This window comes from Saccopteryx bilineata, chromosome 2 (assembly GCF_036850765.1).
Source record: "Saccopteryx bilineata isolate mSacBil1 chromosome 2, mSacBil1_pri_phased_curated, whole genome shotgun sequence".
Taxonomy (NCBI): domain Eukaryota; kingdom Metazoa; phylum Chordata; class Mammalia; order Chiroptera; family Emballonuridae; genus Saccopteryx; species Saccopteryx bilineata.
In genome coordinates, this window is record NC_089491.1 from 225,032,062 (window position 1) to 225,055,697 (window position 23,636).

Below are 23,636 nucleotides of genomic sequence, written 5' to 3' on the forward strand. Positions count from 1 at the left end.
TCAGAATGTTGAAGATGGGTTTCAGTTCCTGTCAAAACAAAGCAGACCAGAAGTAGTGACTATGTAGTGTGAAAACAAGCTTCAAATAAATAAACGATAGAAAATTCAAACTCTTCTGTGTATATTGTCTTTTTCTTTCTCCCTCTATATTCTCATTTAAAATGTATCCAACAATAGGGCCCTCTGATGAACCGGCCCTGTGTGTAACATGGACAAGCTTTTTAGAGGCTATTGTTAGCCTTTCCCTATAACTATGTAACATCATCTCATGGTATATAGAACTCAGGTGGAATTCTCAATTCTTCAGAATCTGTTAATTCACCTATAAATTGTTTTTCTTGAGCATCTGCTGTATTAGAAACTGTAGAGAAATCAACTGTATTGCAATTGTTTCAAAGGTGATTGAGCAACAATGTCCCTTGAAACAAATGATCCCACAATAATTTTTAAGTGCCTGCATTTATTGGTGTTGGAGAACTGACAGACAGAAAAGAGGGGTAACTGGCTCTTGATTTTGAAAAACCTTCAACCTCAGGGACAAGACAAGATGCCCTGAATCTGAGAAAGGACTCCTGTAGAGAGACAGGGCAGTGCTGGTTGCATGAGGCAGAAAGAGACAAGCTATGTGAGAAGGAGGGCATTTCTGATGCCTTGAAATAATCACAAGGAAATAAAAGATTTTTGTGGACCAAGGTGGTCTGGGAAGCCTTACAGCATATCACCTGAATTTCTATCCAATTTTCTTCACAGGGTTAGTCAAACCCCAGCACATAATTTCTTGCTAAAAACATCACACACTCTTTTGGAAGTATTGCTAGGCTTTACTAAAGATCTGCAAATTCAGGCCCTGGCTGGCTGGCTCAGCAGTAGAGTGTCAGCCTGGCGTGTGGAAGTCCTGGGTTCAATTCCTGGTCAGGGCACACAAGAGAACCGCCCATCTGCTTCTCCACCCTTCTCTCTCTCCTTCTCTATCTCTTTCTTCCCCTTCCACAGCCAAGGCTCCATTGGAGCAAAGTTGGCCCAGGCACTGAGAATGGCTCCATGGCCTCTGCCTCAGGCACTAGAATGGCTCCAGCCACAAAGGAGCAATGCCCCAGACAGGCAGAGCATCGCCCCCTGGTGGGCATGCCAGGTGGATCCCGGTCGGGCACATACGGGAGTCTGTCTGACTGCCTCCCTGCTTCTACAATAACTTCGGAAAAATACACACACACACACACACACAAAAGGTATGCAAATTCACTCATATGTTATAGAATTTGGGTTAAAGTCTGAACTCTTGAATCAACACAAGAAAAAAATCTACATGTGTAGTAAGTTAATTGTGTCCACTACATTTTTTTTTACTCCCAATTTCAATTCACATGTTTGGATTTTATCCGATTAGTACGATACTTCTACAAGGTGGGGTTCGACATTAATATGAAATTTGTATGGCATGACTTATCAGAATTTCATCCTGCTCATTCACATGGTAACCTTATTCATAACGTTTGTGTCAATGGGACTCATCTGTCTCACTTGGACATCTAAATATAGCTTCCTGGACAGATATGGTTTGAGTCTACTTGAAATTAAAAATGGCTCTGCCCAACAGATGAGATCTTATCGCCATATGTATTGCACCTGGCTACACAGGAGTGCATCTTTGGAACTGAGTCAGTTTCTCACTTATCACCAAACTGGGGAAGCTACATTTGCATACCTCTCCTCCCTATCCTCCAGCAGATCCGAGTTCCTAGAGGGAAGAAGTCATGTCATTTTTTCATCCTTTGGTGCTTGGCAAGATGCACACACTGGGTGCTGGGCACGTGTGTGTCAAATGCATACAGGAATGTGTGATTCTTGAGTTGGTGCCTGGGCCATGTCCAGTGGAATGAAAAGAACACAAGGGCATGTAAGTTTGGACCGCTTACAGGAAGCCCACCTTGATTTTTGATCTAGGAAAAGAGGTTGCATTCAGCAAACTCTGTGATAGGACTCTGCCCTATTCTCCAACCCTTATCTTAGACATTCCTTTGGTAGATTTTTGCATAGGTGACTTAACTTGCTCAAGGAAAATTGGGCTCACCTAGTTCTGCATCTTTGTACCTTCACTGCACCAGGCCCTGGACAGCATGTATCATGAGTGTTGAGGAATAATCCCTCAGCTCTCTCCTTTACATCACACGAGCATGGAAAACCAGTCATCTGGTCCACATTTCTTTTTGTTGTGTTTGTGGCGCCAGGAGAAAGGAAATTTCCCTTTCTCTGTGGTGGCTTGATAAAGCTTTGTTTTCCTTTAGAAGTTATCTTAATGCTGTATTTTGTCTTTACATGTCAAATGACCATCAGAGATTCTTCTGGAAGTCAGAGGATACTGTGGTCAAGTGGAGACTGAGAAACCTGGCTCCTGGCTATGGGCTCAGCCCTGATATATCTACTTAAAATGAGAAGGAACACAAACCCAGGAAAATCTGATGATGGATGGAGCTGTAATATAACTTAGAGATCAACCCACAAGCCAAACCCGAAGCCCAATTTGCCAGGAGGGCGTGCAGCCGTGGAAACCCTCTGCCGAGCCAGTCGTAGGATAGCTTTTGCCAAAACAGTAACAACCGTCTATGGTGCAAAACATGCCATGTGCATGGGCTCAAATTCTGCACATTGGTGCATAATTTTTTTTTCTTTTTCTATTCACATCAGAGAACACAGGGTTGGCGTTGTTTTCAGAAGACTTAAGTAGCTCTCATTTAAATTATTCAAAAGTTGTATTTGGCTGAATGTTGAGTTTCATTCCTTCTTAAGCTGGGATCATTTCCAAGGATTGTTAAAAAAAAAAAAAAGCCCAGTGACTTTGGTAGTGAAAGAATTTAAGTACTTTGGTGATAGACCCCATAGAAAACAGACAGCTAACTCAACAGAAGTGGTCTGGTCAGAGCAAGATGGCCCACTGAGGGTCCTGGGGTCTGGTGAGCTCTGCTGGAACTCATGAAAGGGAGCTTGGTCCCTGGAGCAGCCACAGGGGCAGTGGGAAACCAGGGCGGGACGCGGGAGAGGCATGCTGCAATGGCTTCTCCGGGACGGGGGCGGGGTGGGGGGGAGGGTATCATAAAAAGAATGTAACTTTAATCGTAATTGCCCAGAGTAAACAGACAGCTAGGTCTGCCTATTCATTAGCAATTTGGCACTCAATTGTGGGCCCAGGAACAATATGCACAAGGAAAACCACTCCATAAAACGAAACACTTTAGAGAAAAAAAGTTCACGTTTTCTTTTCTTTGGAACTGCGCTGCAAGGTTCTGGGGGTGTCTTTCCATGATGATGATCTGAAATCCTCGGTTGAATATTCTTACAATTGAACCGAACCCTGAACCTAGTTGATTAATGGAAATGAACACAAATTGGTCTGCCTCAACTCAGTCCTGTTTGAAAGAGAGTGAATGTGTTTACACATAAATATATATTTATATTTATATTCTATCATCTATCTATCTATCTATCATCTACTCACACAAACTAGATTATGTTTCGCCTTTAGCTCCAGTATATTTTAATACAAAACAAAGCAGACCCAATTTAATTCATTTCAACTCAATTTAAAAAGCATTTATTCAAGGACTTCCATGTCCTAGGCTCTGAGAGTCCTAAGATAAATAGGACAAAACCAACTATGAAGAATTGCAGGGCTGCCAGGAGACGGAGACACACGTAATCACAGCACATGCTGAGTTCCGGGATGGAAGTGCGTGTGCCCATGTGGGAGAGGGCATGGGAAATGAATACTGACCGCTCTGCATGGTGCTGTCTGCCCCTCTCTCTGATTTGCACGGACAGAGGCAAACCTGCCTTCTTACCACTCACTGGCCCATGCTGCCCTGTGACTTGCTGAGAGGGGACTTGTTTCCTCTGACCGTCAGCCTGGTGATCATGGTCACCCCTGAGCGATGCAGGGCGACACTGTGTGCACTTTACCCTGACCTCCCAGCTCTTCCTTCTACCCCTTTTTTTCTGCCCTACTTGGTTAAAGTGACTTTTAAAAGGCGAAAGATTTATACGATCTGAAGAGAAACCAGAGCATAAAGTGACTTTTAAAAAGCTGCCAAGGAAAATCTATTCTGACAGTGCAAGGGGACAGGGTTGTCCTGTTTGCCTCGTGGTGCCAGTTGGGAGGGTGCAGTTCTCTTGGATAACAGTGGCTTTGGGAACTTTTAGACAACCAGTAACAGAGTTGCCACCTTCTGACACCAGCTTCCTCATCAATTAGGTTGCAAGAGGATGAGGACCCCAAATCTCTCAAAGCTTGATTCCCCAACAGGTCCCCTTTGAGCTCATTCTGGTTCTAAAGCCTAGTGCCAGCGATGCCACCTAGCCCTTGGTCCATGCCAGGGTCAGGTCCACAGGTCAGGTTGGCATCTGGTACAGAACCAGGGTCAGGGCGTACACGGATAATAAGTGACCCACTCTGACTTGAGATAGGGTTTGGGTACAGTAGTTTATCTGGACAGTTAGCCCAGGAGATGGAGTGAGTGATTGGGGAAATGGACGAAAGAGGAGACCAGACAATAAAGAGATCATTGGGGAGATGGTTACTGCTCAGTGCAGCTGGCTCAAGTCCATGTAAACCTAAGGGAACTTGTAGAATATGCTTCAGAGTTGTGCTTCTGAGGGGCGGGGTGCTGCGACATGGGCCCGCCCACTGCTGCCCCTCATTGGTTGAAGGTTGTGTCTCTGCACAATGAGATGCTTAAGGGGGGGTGGTGTTGGGATATGAGGAATAGTCCCCTGCATCTTGGGAGGGGGTACTTAGGTGAGCCAATGGGGTCCAGGGCAGAGTGTCAACTCTACTGATCATATTGAGGTACAGTAAGGTGAGTTGGGTCACAAATAGTGCTATCTGAGGTTTAGGATGTGACACTAAAAGGCCAATGAATTGATGGACATTTGTTAAGATGGATTATCTTTCCAATGCTGTGATCAGTGCTGGAAAAGTGAGAATAAAAGGTTCATGTGAGAAAGCAGTGAGTGTTAAAGTAGAAGAAAAACTGCTACCAGATTGTGGGAGACCCAAATATCTATGTAAAGGAGCCAGAAACCTCAATTCACGCTACAAATTACGTGTTGAGAGAATAGTGGTTCCTCCAGTGACCAGAATTTTCCCATGCCCCACCAGCAGGTAAGCAGGACAGACACTAGTCTTCTGAGCAGGTCTGGTTAAGAACTTTTAGTCTCATCCAGTGAATTAAGCAGTTTCTGAGTCAGGGCTTGGTCGTACATTTCACGTCTCCCCAAACAGGGTCCAGGTATGTGGGACTGGTGCAGTTGACTGCCGTGTCTCCCAAACTCTCCATGCTGAAACACCCTTTCTAATTTTATTTAAAAAATATTTCCAATATGTTGTTAATGGATAGTTGTAAAATATAAGAAAAATGAGTTACTAGAAAAAACAAGATTAAAAAAAGACATGCAAAATCCAAGCTCAAATTTTTATTATTCAAATGAGCAGACATAAAATTACTCTGATAGATTGGTATAGAAGTTTGTATATGCTTGCTCTCCATTTCGGGATGCATCTCCTTGTGACTGGTAACACATTTTCCAGACAGGTACCCATCCAGGGACCACACTGGGGGTAGCATCGTCTACTCTGGAGGAAATGGGGTTCTCAGACTCACATTTTTGGGCTATAGGGAAGGTCCCTTGTCCTCCTGGTTGCTATTTACCCTGCTGGCATCTGTGGCCAATGTTGTGGCTGCTGGAGCTCTTTGTCCAGAGCTGATCTGGGCACCTCCCGGCAGGTTTGGCTGTCAAACTTGGCCACACCCTCCACCCAGTTTGCAAGCCCAGAGGTTGACGTCCAACGGTGACAGTGACCTTACTTCATCAAAGCAGGCTTCTGGGATCTTAACTCAGAATCCACACCACATGGGGACACTTGGGTCCCCTCTGTCATCTTAACCCATGTGTGAGAACACTCCCGTGCAAGAACCCCTGTGCACTGCTGTTGGCCTCACCTTCTTGCATCTCTGGATAGAAGCAGGGGAAAGCCATAGGGGCTCAGATTTTCTTATTCACAATTTCTCCCTTTGTCTCTCCCATCAACTCACTGGGCCCCAGAAAAAGTGAGCTTTCCCTACATTATGCTCTCTTCTTCCTGAACTCTAACTTCCCAGCTAAATCTTGATGGCACTTAGGACTCCTTTCTTGACACCATAGGAGATGCCCTAGGCAGGGTGCTCCCAGCTTGTTCAGTGCAGGGTAAGTTCCAGCATCTTGAAGAAGGAAGTTCTTGTCCTGCTCCACTGTACTATTCTGCATATCACAATCTTCCTCTTTGAGTTTCTTCAGCAAATCCCAATCTTCCTCCACATTCCAGGTAGGAAAGATGGTCTTGGATGAGGAGGCTTCCCCCTGCAAGGCTTGCCCATGATCAGGGATTGGGAACCTATGGCTCGCAAGCCAGATGTGGCTCTTTTGATGGCTGCATCTGGCTCACAGACAAATCTTTAATAAAAGAAAAATAACATTAAAAATATAAAACATTCGCATGTATTACAATCCATTCATTTCGTACCGCTCATGTTCATGGTTGCGGGTGGCTGGAGCCAATCGCAGCTGTCCTCTGGGACAACAACAAATTTTTATTGGATAATGCCTAACGTATATGGGTCATTGTATGGCTCTCATGGAATTACATTTTAAAATATGTGGCATTCATGGTTCTCTCAGCCAAAAAGGTTCCCGACCCCTGCCCATGATTGTCAAAGGCTCACCTGATGACATGCAGCCATGCATCTGGAACCCCCCCCCCAACAGGTAGGAGGCACTCCCAAAGGTCTCTGAAGCCACTGTGGGGTGATGAGGTGAGGGCTCTTTGGCAACATAGTGCTTGGTGTGGTGCCCACATGGCAGGTGGACAGTTAGGAGATGCCCCTGGGGACAGATGTGAGGCTACAAACATTGAATGGGAGACCTGGGCCCTTGGAAGAGAAAAGGGGTTGTTCATGGGGGCTGCGGTGAGTCAGTGTGGCCCATGGTGATTAGCTATGGGGCAAGTGAGGGGCAGGGTTCAAAGATCAGTTCTTGCTGAGTAACTGTTGTATACAGAGTTGTGGGAAACGGAGGCTGCCCCGAGGAGCCTACAGTCTAGAGCAGAAGCTAAAATGCTTGTAGTCCCACCATGGGGGCGACAATGTCACAAGGGAGGGAAGGCTTGCTGGGGGCAGGAATTAAACCAGGCCCAGCACTGGCCAGGAGGGGACCAGAGGAGACTTTGAATAAGGAAGGGTGGCCAGCCTGTAGTGAAAGCTCCCAAGGTCTGGGTTGAGTCTGGACTCCCTTGGGAGCCCTTTGAACTTGGAGCATCTCAGGCCTGTCACTACTGCTTAAAGGATCGAAGGTACCTGGATGACAAACATGTGTGTAAGTGTTTCATAAGTGGTAAACCAAGTAACAGTGGGAAAGACATTCCAGGAAACGGAGGCAAAAATGAGAAAGAAATTCCAAGACCCCAGGACTTTTGTCTGAGCAGAAAGTAACACTAACCTTAGGCAACTGTTTTAGGTGATGGAGTTTATCTTGAAAGTACATTCCCCCCCCCCCCCCCCCCCTAGATTATCTCATTAGAAGACAATTCTGGACTTCTTTACTCACTTAGTGACTATTATTTCCACAGTTCTGATCCTCAAGCCTGGATGTCCATGGCAACCACCTAGGGGGCTGCAAACACTCACATCAGTGCCATGGTCCTGCTGTCCCCTGAGATTTTGAATCAGCCGCTCAGCCTGAGGTAGGGCCCAGACATGGCACTACTTTCAAAGCTGCCGAGGTCTTCTGATGTGGAGGCAGGGCTCAGGTCACTGGTGTGCAGACTGCCGCTCCCCACCCAACATCAGGTGGACATCAGACCCAAAGGTAAGGGAGCCTGTCCAGTGGGCACTGCTCTTGCCCTAGAGAAGCAAGAGGCGGCTGCATGAGAGCTTGTCCCAGAGAAGTGCAATTTCAAATAGGCTACCCAGTTTGTCCATCAATACAGTACAATGCCGAAAAGTAGGGATGTGAAGGGGAACACCCCAAGGTCTTCTCTGGGAGGTCCTGAGCTTAGAACATCTGGTCATCCACTCCAACAGCCTCAGTTAATAGATGAGAAATGAAGACTTCAATTAAGAGGCTGTGACTTGGCCAAGGTCATATGGCTGATAAGTGCTGGTTTCCTGTTCTTGTGCGTTCCTTCCCCAACCATCTGTGCACTCTGTCTGAAATAAGACTTTCACCCATTAAAATGATATCGTCACCCACGTACATAAGATAGTAATGTATTACTTAAAAGTATGTCATTAAGATATTGATTTTATGTGTATCGATGCAATGGGAGGTCAATGCCTTTACCAATGCAAAAATCACTAAGGAGACATTGTATCCGTTTCTTAAAAGGGCAACTGTTTTCACACTCATGAGTAATCACGTTGATGAAAATGTACATGACAGAGTTGTTCATTGATAGATTGTGTCATAGGACATGAAGCCCGAAAGCAAATTGCCTAAATATAATCACCGGAAGAGCTGGAGTACTGCATGTAATTCCATTTAAAAAAATACCAATATGCTCTCCCGGTTCATTTGTACAACCTTTGTCACCAGAGCTCACTGACAAAAGAACAATATGTTTCTTATCAACTTATTTTAACTTATTTTGTGGATTATACAAGTTGATAGGAATTATGCGTTATGCAACTTTACGGAGCAGTTTGTGGTCACCACGTGTTATTAGGAACTGCTGTGTGTACTAGAGACAAACTGCATCTGACATGGATGAAAAGGGCTGCAGGGAATGAGTGGTGCATGAAACTAGTCGGAAGGGCAAAGAACCCAGAAAATGGACTTCTTAGCGGGTTGACAATAAAAGATAATAGTATACTTGTGTAGGATGTCCAGGACTCTTCCAAGGGCATGTGCACCTCTGCCCTTTTGTGTTCGCTAACAATCAAGGACAGAAGTCAGGATGGGATGAGGATGGTGGTGCAGAGAGGCGGACCCAGGTATGCTCCATTTAGAATCCCAAGGCTAGAGTCCTGACACCTATCCCGCTCCCATCCCTGTCTGGGATTGCCCTGAAGAAGGGTGGATCTTGGAGTGGAAGGTCCTGTCCCCCACTACCTTTATGATGCAAAGAAGGGCCCTGTGGATTGAGTCAGTCTGTGGGCTCAGGGTATCCAGAGGAATGCTGCAGGGTGCTCATGGTGTGAAAAGTGACCAGCAACTGAAGCCTGCTGACTGCCTCCTTTCCCAAGCCATGACTGTCCTTCATAATGGCCTTCCCTCCATTTGCACTCACTAATGATGTGAATGCGTCAGTGTGGGGACCTCTCCACAGTACCTCATTTAAGACAGAGCCTGAGACTTCCTCCCTGGTGAGCATTTACTGCAGGGGGGACATGCTACCCTTTCCATATTTGACACACTCACGCACAGAACTAACCACTAAGCTATAAAGAAAGCTCACAGACGCTTCGTGCAAGGACAACAAAGACCAGACCTTACAAAATGATAACCAGGAGTTTATAACTCATAACTCCATGCACGTTATATTAAAAGTGGAAGGCTTTTTGAACTGCAACCTTTACATCCCAATCCAATAGTTTTTTCAGCTTTGAAATATCCACAATCTGAATTTTATAGGGATTATTTTTATTATAGGTAAAGCAATTAAATCTCCATATTGAAGGATGTAAACCTTTTAAGGCCCTTCTCAGAATATCAAAAGAAAAGGAGGCTTATATTTAACAGGTGTGACAACCCAATGCCGGGCATTTCATTGAACAAGAGTTTGACATTATCCAGTAACAAATACTTAAATTAATCCAAAACATCTTTTGGATAAAAGGGATTTCAAAAAGAATTAAATCAACCACAAAACCTCATATAGAAAGAAGATCACCTCATGTATGAAATACTTAAAAAAATACTAATTCTTATAAAATGTGTCAAGTGGTATTTTTATAAAAACCTTCCCTTTTAGTGATATTTTTATTAACTTAGAATTACCGTATATCGTATTTGTCCTGTAGAACAGATCGATAGTGAGTATGTCTTCATTCCTTGTGTACTGTTGGCCTGTCAAATTAACTCAGTCCATTTAACTAACTGAAACTGATTTTTTATATTTGACCTTGATTATGGACCAGACTGAGGGAATACTGTGCTAGTAGGGGGATTCGATTACACAACAGAAAGAACTTTATAACTTCAACTAGAAGATACAATCAGTTGGAGAAGTTAATGTCCTAACTCTGCAAAACTGGGATTTTTCAAAGTTAATGACCTCAACTTTGTGAATGGGCTCAGTGTGTGCCTTTCTTTTAACAAATTCTCTCTTACTGTCTCTCTCTCTCTCACACACACACACCCACACACATCTGTCTCTATCACCTATCTATCTTTCTCTGCATGGCGTCTTTTGGGAAGAAGATAGCAAGCTGGAGCCACAAATGACATTGTAACAAATTTTGTGTGTTTTTTCCAAACTTATTTTCCTGTTCTCAACACTGGTAATGTGGATTGTTAAAATCATGTCCTTTCTGCTGTTAAGGTGCAGTCCTTTATGCATAAAACACTCTCTTTGTCAGGCAGTATATAGTATTATTTTCGGTACTGTTCTATATTGGTATTACATTAGGTACTAGAGATAATTTAGAAATGTTGCTAGGGTACGGTAGTATTAAAAAGCAGAATCATTGCCCAGTGACTGCCGAGATGGTTGGACAGATTGAGAATCTATGTTTACTTTAAAGCACTCCCTGAAATGTTAAGGGCTCCCTGTGGTGAGGTTTGGAAATTAGTGGCTAAGAGGAAAATTTCAAAATACAGTGAGGTTTCTTTGATCCGGAATATTTGGAGAATAGTTACAGAGAAAGGGAACCAAAATATGCAATTGGTAGTCAAGGGGAGAGGCAGGTTGAATATATTTTGAAGACCATGTGAACAGTAACATTGTGACTTCTGTGTTACTGGGGAGCAATCCTAAGGAATCAATCACTTTTGCAAATGATGAATCTAGCACAGAATGTATAAACTGGCATGGCCCCGTGACTAAATGTCCACCTTTTAATGTGCAATCTGCTTTTTTTGTCCTATAACCTCAGAAAGCAAAGGACGCTTATCAGAAGCCTACAGTTTTCAACATTTATTTTTATTGGTATCATCTTTGGCTTCCTGTGAAGAGGTGGGCTTGGGTGTGCCTGTTTGTTCAAAAAATTTCCTAGGAATGCATTTGTAGTTCCATGAAGGTTGTTGGTTTAAAAGAAAAGCACTCCCGTGGAGAGATCCTAATGGTGATTCTCAAATGAATGTGCACATCTTGGCATCTCTAGGGTTAAAGACCCTCTCAGAATCTATAGGTCCTGGAGAAGGCAATTTCTAGACTCAGCTGCTTAGACCTATTTTATTTTTCCCCCAGCAAACAGGAAATGGAACCCTGAAGGCTTTTTTTTTTTTTTTAAGCTGGAAAGTGTGTGGGAAGGGGGCATACTTAAGATGCCCACTTACAACCCTGAGCCTGACCCAGACTTGGGGGTCTCTGTGTGTTTTTTCTTCCCTCTCTTTTTTTTCTATTATTTTGGCAGACTTTTTGGAATGTCTGGGAGCTAAGGGCTTTGCTTCATGGAGCAGAATTCTGAAGCAAGAAAAAGAGAAAGTTATAGACTAAACCACAGAAATGTAAACACGTCTGCAGCTAAAATAACTCCACTCTCATTGAAAACACTCCTCCTTCACAATCAGACTTCTGTGTGCTATGGTCAATAAAACTGCATGTTAATAGCGACCAATTAATAGATTGTGTTGCCCGGCCTTAAAAGTTGAGGGAGTTTTAATTATTATTTTTCAAATTAAAGGAGTGCTTATTCCCTCCCTTCCCTTGGGGTGGGGGACTTAGCTTTCTTTCTGGCTGTTTGCTGAAATTCTTGGCTGTTAAAAGTTTGGAGAGGGAGGGACATGAGTAGTTTTCACTTTGTCGGAAAGGGCAGAGTGTGCAAGAAGACGCTCTGGGATGGGTTCCTGGCGATCCGTGCAGGGACAGTCGTGATGGTTCCCGAGGGACAGAAGTGAAGAGAAGCGACACTCAGGTAAGCACGATTTTAATGTCAGAATTCACTTTTAAATTAAAACATCTGGAGGGGCTTAACAGGGTGCTTCCAAAGTCGATGAGCCTAACTGGAGGCTCCCCTTTTTGGAGGCTGTTTCTTGGGGACACTATTGTCACAAGGCTGCTGTCACTGCGTCCGACAGGTCGAGGTGTCATCTCCGCCTCCTGACATCCTCGCGACCGCATCCCGGTCCTTCCGAGTCCCCGCGCTCGCCGCTCGGCTGGGCACGCGCAGGTAGTGACTTCAGGATCACTAAAGCGGCGGCACTTGAGCGGCACGTCTCTTCTTCAACAGTCTGAGCGTGACGTCGTCTTAATTCTGATTAGTTTCCAAGGCAGTCAGTAGTCATTTTAAACTTCTGCGGCAACCAGTTTTAACTTTTATTATTTTTAATGTCCGTAACGGCTGAGGCTGGATAGAAATTACTTCTCACTGAAAGCGGCACCGAGTGACAAGGCGCCAGCCCCTCCGCGCTTCTCCGCTTCCCTGGCCCTCCCCTCCCTTCGCCTGCTCTGCGGTCCTTGCTTCTGTCCCTTTCTGGAGGCGCGTCCTGGGTTCCTCCTCTGCCCGGGCCTGGCCTCGGTGGGCGCTCACGTCGTCCCGGGCTCCGCTCCTCCTCCTCCTCCTTGGAGTCGCCAACTCTGCGCTCAAGCAAAGCTGCGTCCAGATCCCACCGCGCCTCCCGCGCTCCCAGGCCCGAGGGCGCGCGCCCGGACACGCGCGCCTACGCTCACCCACGCGCACCTGGACACGCGCGCGCGCACCCCACGCGCCCTTGGACACGCGCCCCCGCCCCGCCCCGCCCCCGGCGCGCACTTCTGGATCGCAAGTCGCGCGTCGGGGCGGCCGCCCTGCGCGGCGATTGGCGGGAGCGGGAGCCTCCTTGAGCCGGCGCCCACACCATGGGCTGAGTTGTCTGCGCCCGGGAGTCAGTGAGGCCGGCTCGGCGTGCACGGCCAGGCACGCGCACGGGCACACGCGGGCGCGGACACGCGCGGGCGCACACGTGCGTGACACGCCTTCCCCCGACGGCGGCACTCCCCTCCCGGTAAGTCACACTCCCGATCCTGTGCTGGAGGTGGCGGGGACGTTGGCGGCGGGTGGCCGGCTCTTCCGACGGTGCTGGGACAGGTGGGGCGTGCGACCCCTGGAGGGTCACTGGAAAACGCGCGCGGTAGGGGACGCTTGGAAAGGAGCAGGCACGCAACATCCGCCAGGGTCAGGAGAGCTAACCTCAGGGGCCTCAGCTAGGGCGCCGAGCAAGAGGTTATTTGTTCCTGTCTGGAGTGGAAATCAGGGTTGAATTAAAGCCCACGCTTGGCTGAAAGTAGGGACCAGATGTGGGCTTGGCTGTCACTGCCCGGTTGGTCCTTCGGCGCGTGAAATCGCCTTCCGACGGCGCCCTAGCCGCGCGCTCCAGAACCCGCCGCGTCTCTTTCTTCGCCACCCCCACCCCCCAATCTGTCTTTTCACCTTTGACACCTCAGCCTGCAGCTGTTAAGTTTAATACGCTTCCAGTGTTCCACCTTAATTGGGAAACTTGGCATGTTTAAAATGTAGACTGTCATTTTATCAGCTAGTCTTTTTGGTTTCTGTCAGAAATCCATCTACCATTGATCCTTATTTGTGTGTGTGTATGTATATTGTACCGATGTTTTGCCAAAGGTTCTTCGTGGCGTGATCTCTAACGTTGCTAAGCATAAAACTTAGATACTATTATTAATAGCAGACTAAACTGCCCAATAGAATAAGTAAGCAATCTTAATACAAATGTGGATTTAATCCAACTTGTTGATGTAACAATTTCATTTATCCTTGCAAAGAATATATTCATGTGTGTCTCAGATTTCATACTTGTCATTTTTCTGTAGCTTCTGTAGTTCAGAAACTTTCAATGTGAGTAAAAAAAACCCCAACTTTTAATTTTTTCCAGGGTGACATAACATAGGGCATAGAGTTTATTTACCCCGAAACTATTTTTGAGTATTTTCAATTCTCTCCAAGTAGTTTAGAGCCCTGGGCTGGCCTCAGCTCCCAGTCACCTTACCACCAGGAGAACTGTCACATTCCTGGGTTTAACCCCTGCTCTGCTGGCATCAGCTTGTGCCGGCTCCTTGAGTGGGAGGACCAGGCAATAGCAGTTATATAAAACTCCACCGGATAAATTCACTGTGACAAGTCATGGATGAACTAATCATACCATTAAAATTACAATTCTTTCGGAATCAGAATAAACTATGCAAACTATTGTTTAATAAGTAAAGCTTTATAATTCTAAAGAAAGGTTTAATGAGTGCTGCAAGCCTCACAAATGCTGCTTCCGGTTGGGCAATCCTAGCTTCAATTTGAGTCAATGACTTTTGGAAATTACACTAAACTAGCATATGAATATTATATCTTATGAATTATTTATTTGAGAAACTACAATTTCAATTACACTTAACATTTCAATTTCTTCTCTTTTCTAATGCGCTGTAACGATTTCATTTTATTTTGAAATATTCAGGATAGAATTGTGGTACATAATTTTACTGTGTACCTGTTATTTCATGACGGGTTCTTGAAACCCGATTTAATCTGATGTGCCTTCTTTAGCTAAACTTTTGAAAATTGGTGTTTAACATTGAGTGGGTTATGCAGCGGGGTTGCTTGTACACGTGTATATAAATACCTCCCATCCCCACCAGCCCACTTCTAGTGTTTTGGTATTAAATGAAAAGCTTGTTGAATTTTAAATCTCATAAAATCAGACATTTTATTTGTGGTTAATGCTAAGATCCCAATGGAAGGCCATATAAAAAGTAAAGCATCTTTAAAGATGTCAATATTGATTTCTAATTTACACACTATTCTACAATGTTATACACTATGCCTGTATGGAATATAGATCTCATGTTATACATAGGTAGTAGAAAATTTTCAACGTTTTTTTCTAAAGTTAATATTAGCTCTGTTTTTTTTTCTTGTTTGCTTTCTTTACAACAACAACAAAAATATAATAAAAGGGGAGGGAGGCTTATTTCTTCGCAAGACAGAGAGAAGCTAATGTTTCTGAAACCTTTTCCTATTTCCCAGTGGAAACCGATAGCAGGTCAGCATCAGTTCATGTGATATGGTGGGGAGACATTGTCATGTTGAATAAATATCAGTGCTGTCAGCCATTTCATAGAACTCTATTCGGGAAGTGTTGACATGGAGACACCCACACATTTCTAATGAGACTGATGGAGCCTGCGAAGCCATTTGCAGTCAAGGTAACTTATATCGAAATAAGTCACTGTGAGCAGAATCCGAGCCTTCTGATGCTGCGAATCAGTTCTCAGTTTAAATTGGGAGTTACTGTCTCTAAAGTCTGTTTGTCACCTCCTGGCTTCATTACCCTCTGCTTCCGAAGCAAGCGTTTCCAGTGAGAGGGAGAATGCCAGCCGGGTACAATTTTCTTTCCCCAGTATGTGAATATACTTGGGCACTTCTGAGGTGTGTTGTCCTTTGAACTACAGCTTTTGTTTATGATCTCCACCTTGAACTTGAAACTCTTCAACCCTTGGGAGTAGCATTTGTCAGAGAAACAAGCCGGCACAGCCAAGGTATTTAAATATTTTGGACACAATTTTGATCCTTGTTGGTGGCAGGGTGAGTTGGAGTTGTGGGAGGACTTTGGAAGTCACTCTAGTAATTGGTGCTGATGTAGGAGGTCTGTGTTGTGATGTTTGTAATGACATTCTTGTTGGTCCTTCTTTGTAACCTCAGTGGGCTTATTAGCAGTTAGTTAGTTATACATTATGTGTTTACAGTTTACATCTTCTCACATTTAGTGATGCAAAGCAGCCATTCTGCACATTAACAGGGATTTCCAATGGCTAGACTAGCACCTAAACCAGTTTTTCAAAATAATCAGGGGGAACATTTCCTCCCTTTTAATGTTACCCTTTATTTTAAACATTTTGGTATTCAAAAGAGGATTCTGATGCTTCATGTTTGTAAGGTTGCAAATCTAGGGAAGGTGGTGAAGGCGGGTGATCTAAAATTACTTCGCTAAATTTAAGTGTAAGCGAAATGTAGACAACACCAAGAAATTAAAGGGTGTGTTCAAAACGGAGCTCTGATTCTAAGTCTTAGATTTAAACTAACTTTTAAGTCCTTCTATTTTTACAGTGGCGTATCATAATCTGGAAGACCCTGACTGTGTATAAGAAACAGTAATTTAACAGTGAAAGTGAGGGGTTTGGTTATCTTGACTCAGTGCGTGCTCAGGAGTGTGTGTGCGCAAAGGAACTTTGGTTATGTGACTTTTTCCTGTTTGAAGATGGCTGTGTGTGAAGACCAAAATATCCTAAAAGTGTATGAAATAGGCTCTTTGAATGAATTGGTCACTTTTAAATTTTAATTTTGAGAATGATGACGAGAGATCTGATCTAGGACCAACTGTTAGCATGTCTAAAGGTTTTTAAAACCTAGCTCTGTTGCTGCCTCCTTTGAAAAGATAGCCTATAATTTTGAAGTTTGTTCTAGTGGGAAGAAGGTTTTCACATATGCTGGTGTCTCATACAGGAATTCCTTTTAGGAGTAATATTATTCCAATAATCCCCTTGTCCCGAAATACTCAAGGAGGAGAAAAACGTCCCTCCAGTGAGTAGGAAAGAAAACAGGCACATCCATAGTGATTAAAACAACAACAACAACAACAAAAAACCAGAAACAAAAACCAGGAAACCTTTATTTTCACTTGATTAAGGGTTGGTTCAGTAAAGTTTCCTATATCTTCAATTAGAAGTGGGGAAGTGTGTCTGTGTATAGGGGTGCTGAGGGGCTAAGCTCTGTTGGGTGACGTAACATTGTGGTCTATTCCATTAAAGTCAGCAATTTTCAACCTTTCCCAACCTTTTCCATCTCATGGCACACATAAACTAATTACTAAAATTCTGGAGCACACCAAAAAATGTATTGTTTTTTGCTGATCTGACCAATAGGTACAATTTTGGTTTATTCACACCAGACAGCTATTCTTGTGTTGGCTGTTGTCATTTTCTTTTTTTATTTGACAATCTAAGGGAAAAGAGGTCAGTGCCCCTGACTAAAGAGGATTTGCTTCTTTTAAAGAATTTTTGCAGCACCCTGGTGGAAAATCACCTCATTAAGTGATTTCCCCGTCCTTCATGAGAGTATTCCTTTTCTCTGCGACGGAGTAGATGTGTGGGTTATGGACTCTTGGGGCTCAGTAACAGAGTTAAAGTTGCAAAATAAAAGACTGAATTGGAGTGGGCATGTTTTTCTGCGCTATGGGCAGGGAGGCGTGTGTGGCCACCTTGAGGACGTATTATGTTAGTGGGGGTGTAGTCATCACTGCGTCATGGAAATGGACTAGCGGGTGGTGTTCACTTTTCTGTCTGAGCTGCCATGGGCATCAGGCTCTGGTCTTCTCACAACAGTAGGAGAACCCCAAGTTCTTACTTTGTCTGTTCACCACCCATTGTCTTAATCTAATACATTGATTGGAACTGGTGAAGGAAGAAGTGCTGTTCCTGCTTCTCTGCGTCCCCGAGGCTTGGGTTCTGCTGGAAGCTGGGTCTCTGAGAAAGGGTAGAGAACAGCTGCTCTGAGGAACCTGGTGGGAAAGGGAGGCAGGTACCGGCACCGCAGCCGCACAGACGCAGGAGGGGAGAGCTTTGGGCCCTGGGAGGCAAGGAGGTGCATTTCAGGATTCTTACATGGACACATGTAGATCTAAGCAAGAGGATAAATAATAACTGAAAAAAGAAAAAAGAACTATTTGGAAATACAAAGCCCTCACACTCAGAATCTCAGCATCAACCTTTTAAGTTACATGCACACGAAAGCGGAGGTTTCTTTTGTTAGGAAACAAGATAAAAGCACATAGGAAAGAAGCCAATGGATTGCCTAGGAAGGTTCTAACAAAAATCTTATATACTGAATGGAATAATCTTACTGAAATTACAGCCAACCTCCCCAAGCTGATGTGACTCTTCACAAATGTGGGGCTCTCGTTGCACAGAACTTAACCTTGCCATGTGTAGGGCTGGCCCTTTTGGCCGTGCAGGGCACAGCAGCAAGATGGCACAGTAAGCAAAAGTAGAGGAGAATTTGCTTCTTGGTTCTCAAAAAGTACCTTCTGGCACCTTTGACCCTGGCAGTAAAGTTACTTCATGACGGAGTTATAAAATAGAAATAAGGACGACAGAGGTCAAATCCAGGGACTAGTGCAAGTCTTTTCTGGAGAAGGGATTTTGATCAGCATATGTCCAGTATTTATTTCGATTTCTGAGACCCCACCAACAGCCCCTACCATGGGAGCAGAGAATGCGACTGGTTGCTACTCGAGCTATTACTGCAAAGAGATGTTATAGCAGAAATTGTGTTGGTTCAGCAGTGACTTATAATCATATCTCATGATGAAATTTGATATATTTTTTTGCAGTTTCTTGAGACTTGTAAATATAGGCGATTAACCAGAACGTCTGGGAGAACAGTTCTCCTAAGAATGCCGTACCCAAATTGCAAAACCGGAGGTAGGTCAATAAAATTACTTCATAAGTATGTTGAACCCACAGAAAACTACCTACCAGGAGACAGAGAAGGGGTTTCATTTGTGTGCATATGAAGATCGCATTTACAGCTCCATTTACCATCAGTATAATTTTTTCTTTGCGAAGGTTAAGCATTTTAGTCATGTTACATTTTTTAAAATTAATTTTCATGCAACCTGGAAATGCTTTTCTCAATCAAAATGTATTGATCATCTCTTAAATGAGAGCACTGTCCTGAGAGAGATGGCAGAGGGATTAATCAGGGACTGTTAAGACACTGGACATACATAGACATTAGAAGAACTATTGCAAAAAGGCCAGAACGTTCCAGTGTGGTTCTTGCCTATCTACCTGTCTGAATTATTAGTTGTATTGATAACATGTAAACAAAACTTCAGCCCTTTTCCCTCCAAAGAGCTAATAGTACTCACTCTGAATGCATTGCCTTGGTAAAAGGCGAAAGATTTATGCAATCTGAAGAGAAACGAGAGCATACCTTGGGACGACTATATACACAGGTGGCAATTAATGCAGGACAAGTAGCACACCTGGGGAAGCAGGGAATCCCAAGTAGAGACAGAGGTTGGTCTGCGGTCAGATTTAACCCAGGTTGTGAAGGTTCAGAACTCTGGTGGAGGAAGGCGTTCTGGGCCACAGAAAGGCACGTGTGAAGAAGAGAGAGGAGGAAATGCAGACTGTCTGGGGGGTGGCAAGCCGCCTTTGAGTCCATGTCCTGGCCTTCTAGTCATGACTCAGGTCGTGCCTTCAGGGACTGGAAATATAGAAAGGAAGTGAATGTAAATTGCCGTGGAGTGTAGAAAGGGGATGAATGCATGTGCCACAGTCTCTAGAAAGAGAGTGAATGTACATGTCCTCGTCTCCAGGACAGGGTGAAGGCGTGTGCCGTGAAATCTACAAAGGGGGTGAGTACAGATGCCATGGGAACTAGAAGGGGGTGAGTGCCTGTTCTAACAAATGTGGCACATTCAGTGGTGCCACCTGCTTGGACCAGGCCAGTGTGGCAGTGAGCCAGGGCCTTCCACTGTACAATGATGGAGGCAATGTCTGTTGGGGGCTGGGCTTCCACATCCACTGCTCTGTGTGCTATGTGGGAGCCATGGCAGAGACCCACCTGTGCAACACAGGGGCTTGCTGTAGGGCTGCTGGGGGCAAGCCTGTCATTCGGTCACACAGGCCATTCTCTCTTAGGGGCTCACGGGAGAACTTCGCTTTTAGTCCTAGTGTTGGGAATAGGTAGGTGTCTAAGCAGTCAGGCGGATGCCACCACATGGCGGCCTGTGTGTGCCCCAGCTCCACCACGGCCTCCACGTTCTTCATTCCAGTTTAAGTTCTGATTCGTGTCTCTTTACCCTCACCTTTATTATTTAGTTTGCATCTACTTCTGAATTAAAAAAACACACTTATGACATTGCATATATCCCTTAGATCACTTTAGGTTCTTTGTTTTTGGAACAAGGTAGAGTGTGTGAATAAGACAGTCCATCTCATAAGAATCATAGAAGTAGTGATCTATACCAAACTGCCAGAAGATCAAAAACTGCTTCCGGAAGGTCGAGGAGGCCTGGAGCTTTGCCATTCTGTGTGCTGGGCCTAGACAGGCAGGGGCAGGGAGGTGGCTCATGCAGTTGTGGACATGGGAATGGGAAGTGTTGCCTCAGGCCTGGACCTGAACAACTCTCACTGGGTTTTGGAGGGACCAATCTAGACATCGATTTCAGTAACCCAAGTGTGAAGTTAAGAGGTAGGGGATAAAGTCACTTTGCAAAGGTGAAGGCAGAGTGCAATGACTGGAGGACAGTAACTGACACTGACTTCACCAGGTGGTGGACCCGGGGGTAGGTGTTCCCACGGTCATCCTCACCACAGCTCTTTGAAGGAGGCACCCGTATTGCCCCCATTTTCCAGAATAGCAGAGTGAGACTCAGGAGTGCCAAGCCCAGAGGTACACATGGAGTAAGAACCTGAGCAGAACTGGAACCGGGGCAGCCTGACCCTGACATCTATGCCTGGGCTCTGCTGTCTGGAGTCTCCTGGTTGGAGCATAGGGCCCACTTACGGATGTAACAAATGATAGGAGGGAGCAGGGTGACAGGGAGGCTGAGCAGAGGAAACGGAGTAACAGTCTCACATCTAGTTTTCAATTTTCTAGTAGCTGCATTAAAAAAAGAAAAAGAAACAGATGAAGTTAATTTTAATAATCTGTTTTATGTAGCACATGCCGAAAACATTATCACTTCAAATGCAATTAATATAAAATATTGATGCGGTATTTTACATTATTATTTTTTTCTACATTGACTCTTTGAAATCCACTGTATACATTACACCTGTGGCACATTTCAGGTGCTCAGTAGCCACTTGTGTCTGGTATTGGACAGTCAAGTTTAGAGTGTTCAAAATAAGAGTTCAGATTTAAAAGAATTAGTAAGTATGATGTCTGCTATATAGCTTGGCCACAGGAATAGGATTTTTTGTGTCTCCATTGGCCATAGCACCCAAACATCACCATGGGACCAGATAGGATAGCACTATGAGGTTGAAGCTAGCTTGGTATGTTCAGTACTGAATCTGCAATTTTCAAATCATAGGAAATATGTATATATAATTTCATGTTGACTCACTTCACCCTTTCAAAGGGCAGAATGAAATGTCTTACTTTTAGAATGAAACTTTGTATACCTGGTAACAAATATAGTGCTGTTTTCCTCTGAGTTATGCTCTGACAACCTCATGCGTACAAATCTCATTGCGTGTTCCCTACGTAAAGGTAATCCTGGCATCGTGACGCATTTTCTTTTTGCCTGTGGACAATCTTGAGAGTATTACAGTTTATCATTTTGAAGAACAGCCTTCTTGAGGGGCTAGCGTCCCAGAGAAGGAAGACTAACAGTGAGATGGATTGCTACAGAATTGCTTCCAAGAGCTCACATTCACATCATCTGGTCTTGGCAGAGTGCATCTAAGCCAGGCCTTACCCTCTATATGTAACTCTGAAGTTCATGACACAGTCTTTTAGAGTCAGTCGCACTGTTTACATGCCACTTGTGATTATCAATGTGCTGTGTGTCACATGTCATTGAATAACATAGGCCTTTTACCCGTGTGCATGTGGTAGAGTTGATTTAATTTAATTTTATGGGAACGTTAAAAAAAAGCCACTATAGATTCTTACTCATGCACAGGTCTCTGAGTAAGAAAATGTTTTCAGTTAGGTGCTTGGTCTGCAGCAGCCACCTCGTGCAGGTTTCCTTGTAGATAGTTTGTTTCCATTACCACTAGTGCATAATAAGGGAATTCCACTCTTTGTTCTGGTTTATCCCCCTCCTAGCCCTCTCCCCCCCCATGGGCAGTGCTTACTGTAAAAACCCCAGGAAAATAAAGACAACAAGAACAAAAAAACTAAACAAAACTGTGTTAAATAAAATACACGTGACTTTTCTCAAGTCCAATTGCCGTATCATATTTAACAGCTAATTCCGTGCAGTTATTGGGAACCAAACATCGAGAGACAAAGAATACCACGATTTATTAAAAAAAAAAAAAAAAAACAACCAACCAAACCTCAAAACTAATGAATGTGGCTGTGTATTCTAGCCGATACCATTATATGTCTCTGGTTGTGGATTGTCCAGGAACAAACAGAGAAGCAAGAATATTTATCGTGTGCACGGCCAGTTCTGCTGTCTTCAGGCTGAATTTTGCAGTCAAGCCCCATTCCGCCCTCCATGGAGCAGAGGCCACCAGGTGAGATGCTTTCATAGTTACCTGATGTTCATGCCTGCTGCATGTCCATGCGATGCCGTGTGCTGCATTCCACCTCCTTGTCTCCCGTGGGAGAACAAATTTAATTTAAAGTCTAAGTTCTATTTGAGAAGTCTGAAGCACATTAAGACTTCTTAAATAATTCACTTGGGGTTACGTTCAGTGAACACGTGTAAATATGAGAACGTGAGAGGCAAGTGGTCTAAACACTAGAATGAATCTGAGACCATGTTGATGTGAGCCACATGTGCTACAGCCCTGGGAGGAAAAGCCAAGTCATCGCTGGCAACCCGAACCAGCAGGCCATGCGGCTCAGGAGGGAGCTTCATGTCCAAGTTGCTTCTGCTCTGGGACCTTACGATTTGCCCCATCATCCAAGAGGACCTTGGAGGCAAACTGTGAAATGCAGGATTGTCAGTTCGTGGGTGCTGCTCCCAGCTGTGGCACCATGACGGCGACAGGAACCCATGCAGTGCCTACTCCAGCCCCAGATGGATTCCCCCCAGCATCTCAGGTCGGGAGTTTGTGGGTGTGAAGGGGTCAAAATGTTGTGCTTCTTGGAAGCTGCTATATTTAGTCAAGAGTGGATTAATAATGACAACTGTAGAAAGCTTTTCCCCTCCAGGCTAAACAACTTTTATGCTATAGAGATGTGTGGGCGGATTCAACCCCATAACAAGTAACGCCCAGTAGAGTCACCTCGTAAAGGAATCTAAGCATTGCTAAATGTTTCCCTTGCCTCCTGATCTCTGAATCCCCCCACCATCCTCTCTGTGTCCATGTTTCTCTCCCTCCTGCCCTGGTCTCCCTTCCTTAGGTGAGTGGTTCTGAAATGTCGGTGTCAGAGTTCTCTCTGCAGTGGACACACAGGGGCTAAAAGAAACAAGCCTGCGAACCTAATGAAATCAGGCTGCAGATCTGAAGCAATGTTGGAATAGTCTGCCCTTGCCTTCTCTCCTGTGTCTGGTTTTCATGGAAATTTGTGTCTGGGAATGAGGGGGAATCAGCGTGGATTTGCTGGAGGCAGGTGCCTGCGTTCTTTGGCCCTGGCCATTAGGAGTCAGGTCCAGGGACCTCCGTGGAGGGGAGGGAGACAGGGGCCTTAGGAGATTTGATGAGCGCCACGCAATTTTTATAAAACAGTGGGGATTTTCTCAGACTTACTGATTTTTTAAAATTATTCATA

The 23,636-nt window shown here is 44.6% G+C and overlaps 1 protein-coding gene across 1 annotated transcript in view; it reads left to right on the plus strand.

Moving 5' to 3' along the window:
• Positions 1–13,139: 13,139 nt before the first annotated feature.
• ERG (ETS transcription factor ERG) overlaps positions 13,140–23,636 on the plus strand; it is a 261,158-nt gene continuing 250,661 nt past the window's right edge. The window contains exon 1 of the mRNA XM_066259366.1: positions 13,140–13,170. The gene's annotated coding sequence lies outside the window, so the exon portion shown is untranslated. The remainder of the gene's footprint in view (positions 13,171–23,636) is intronic.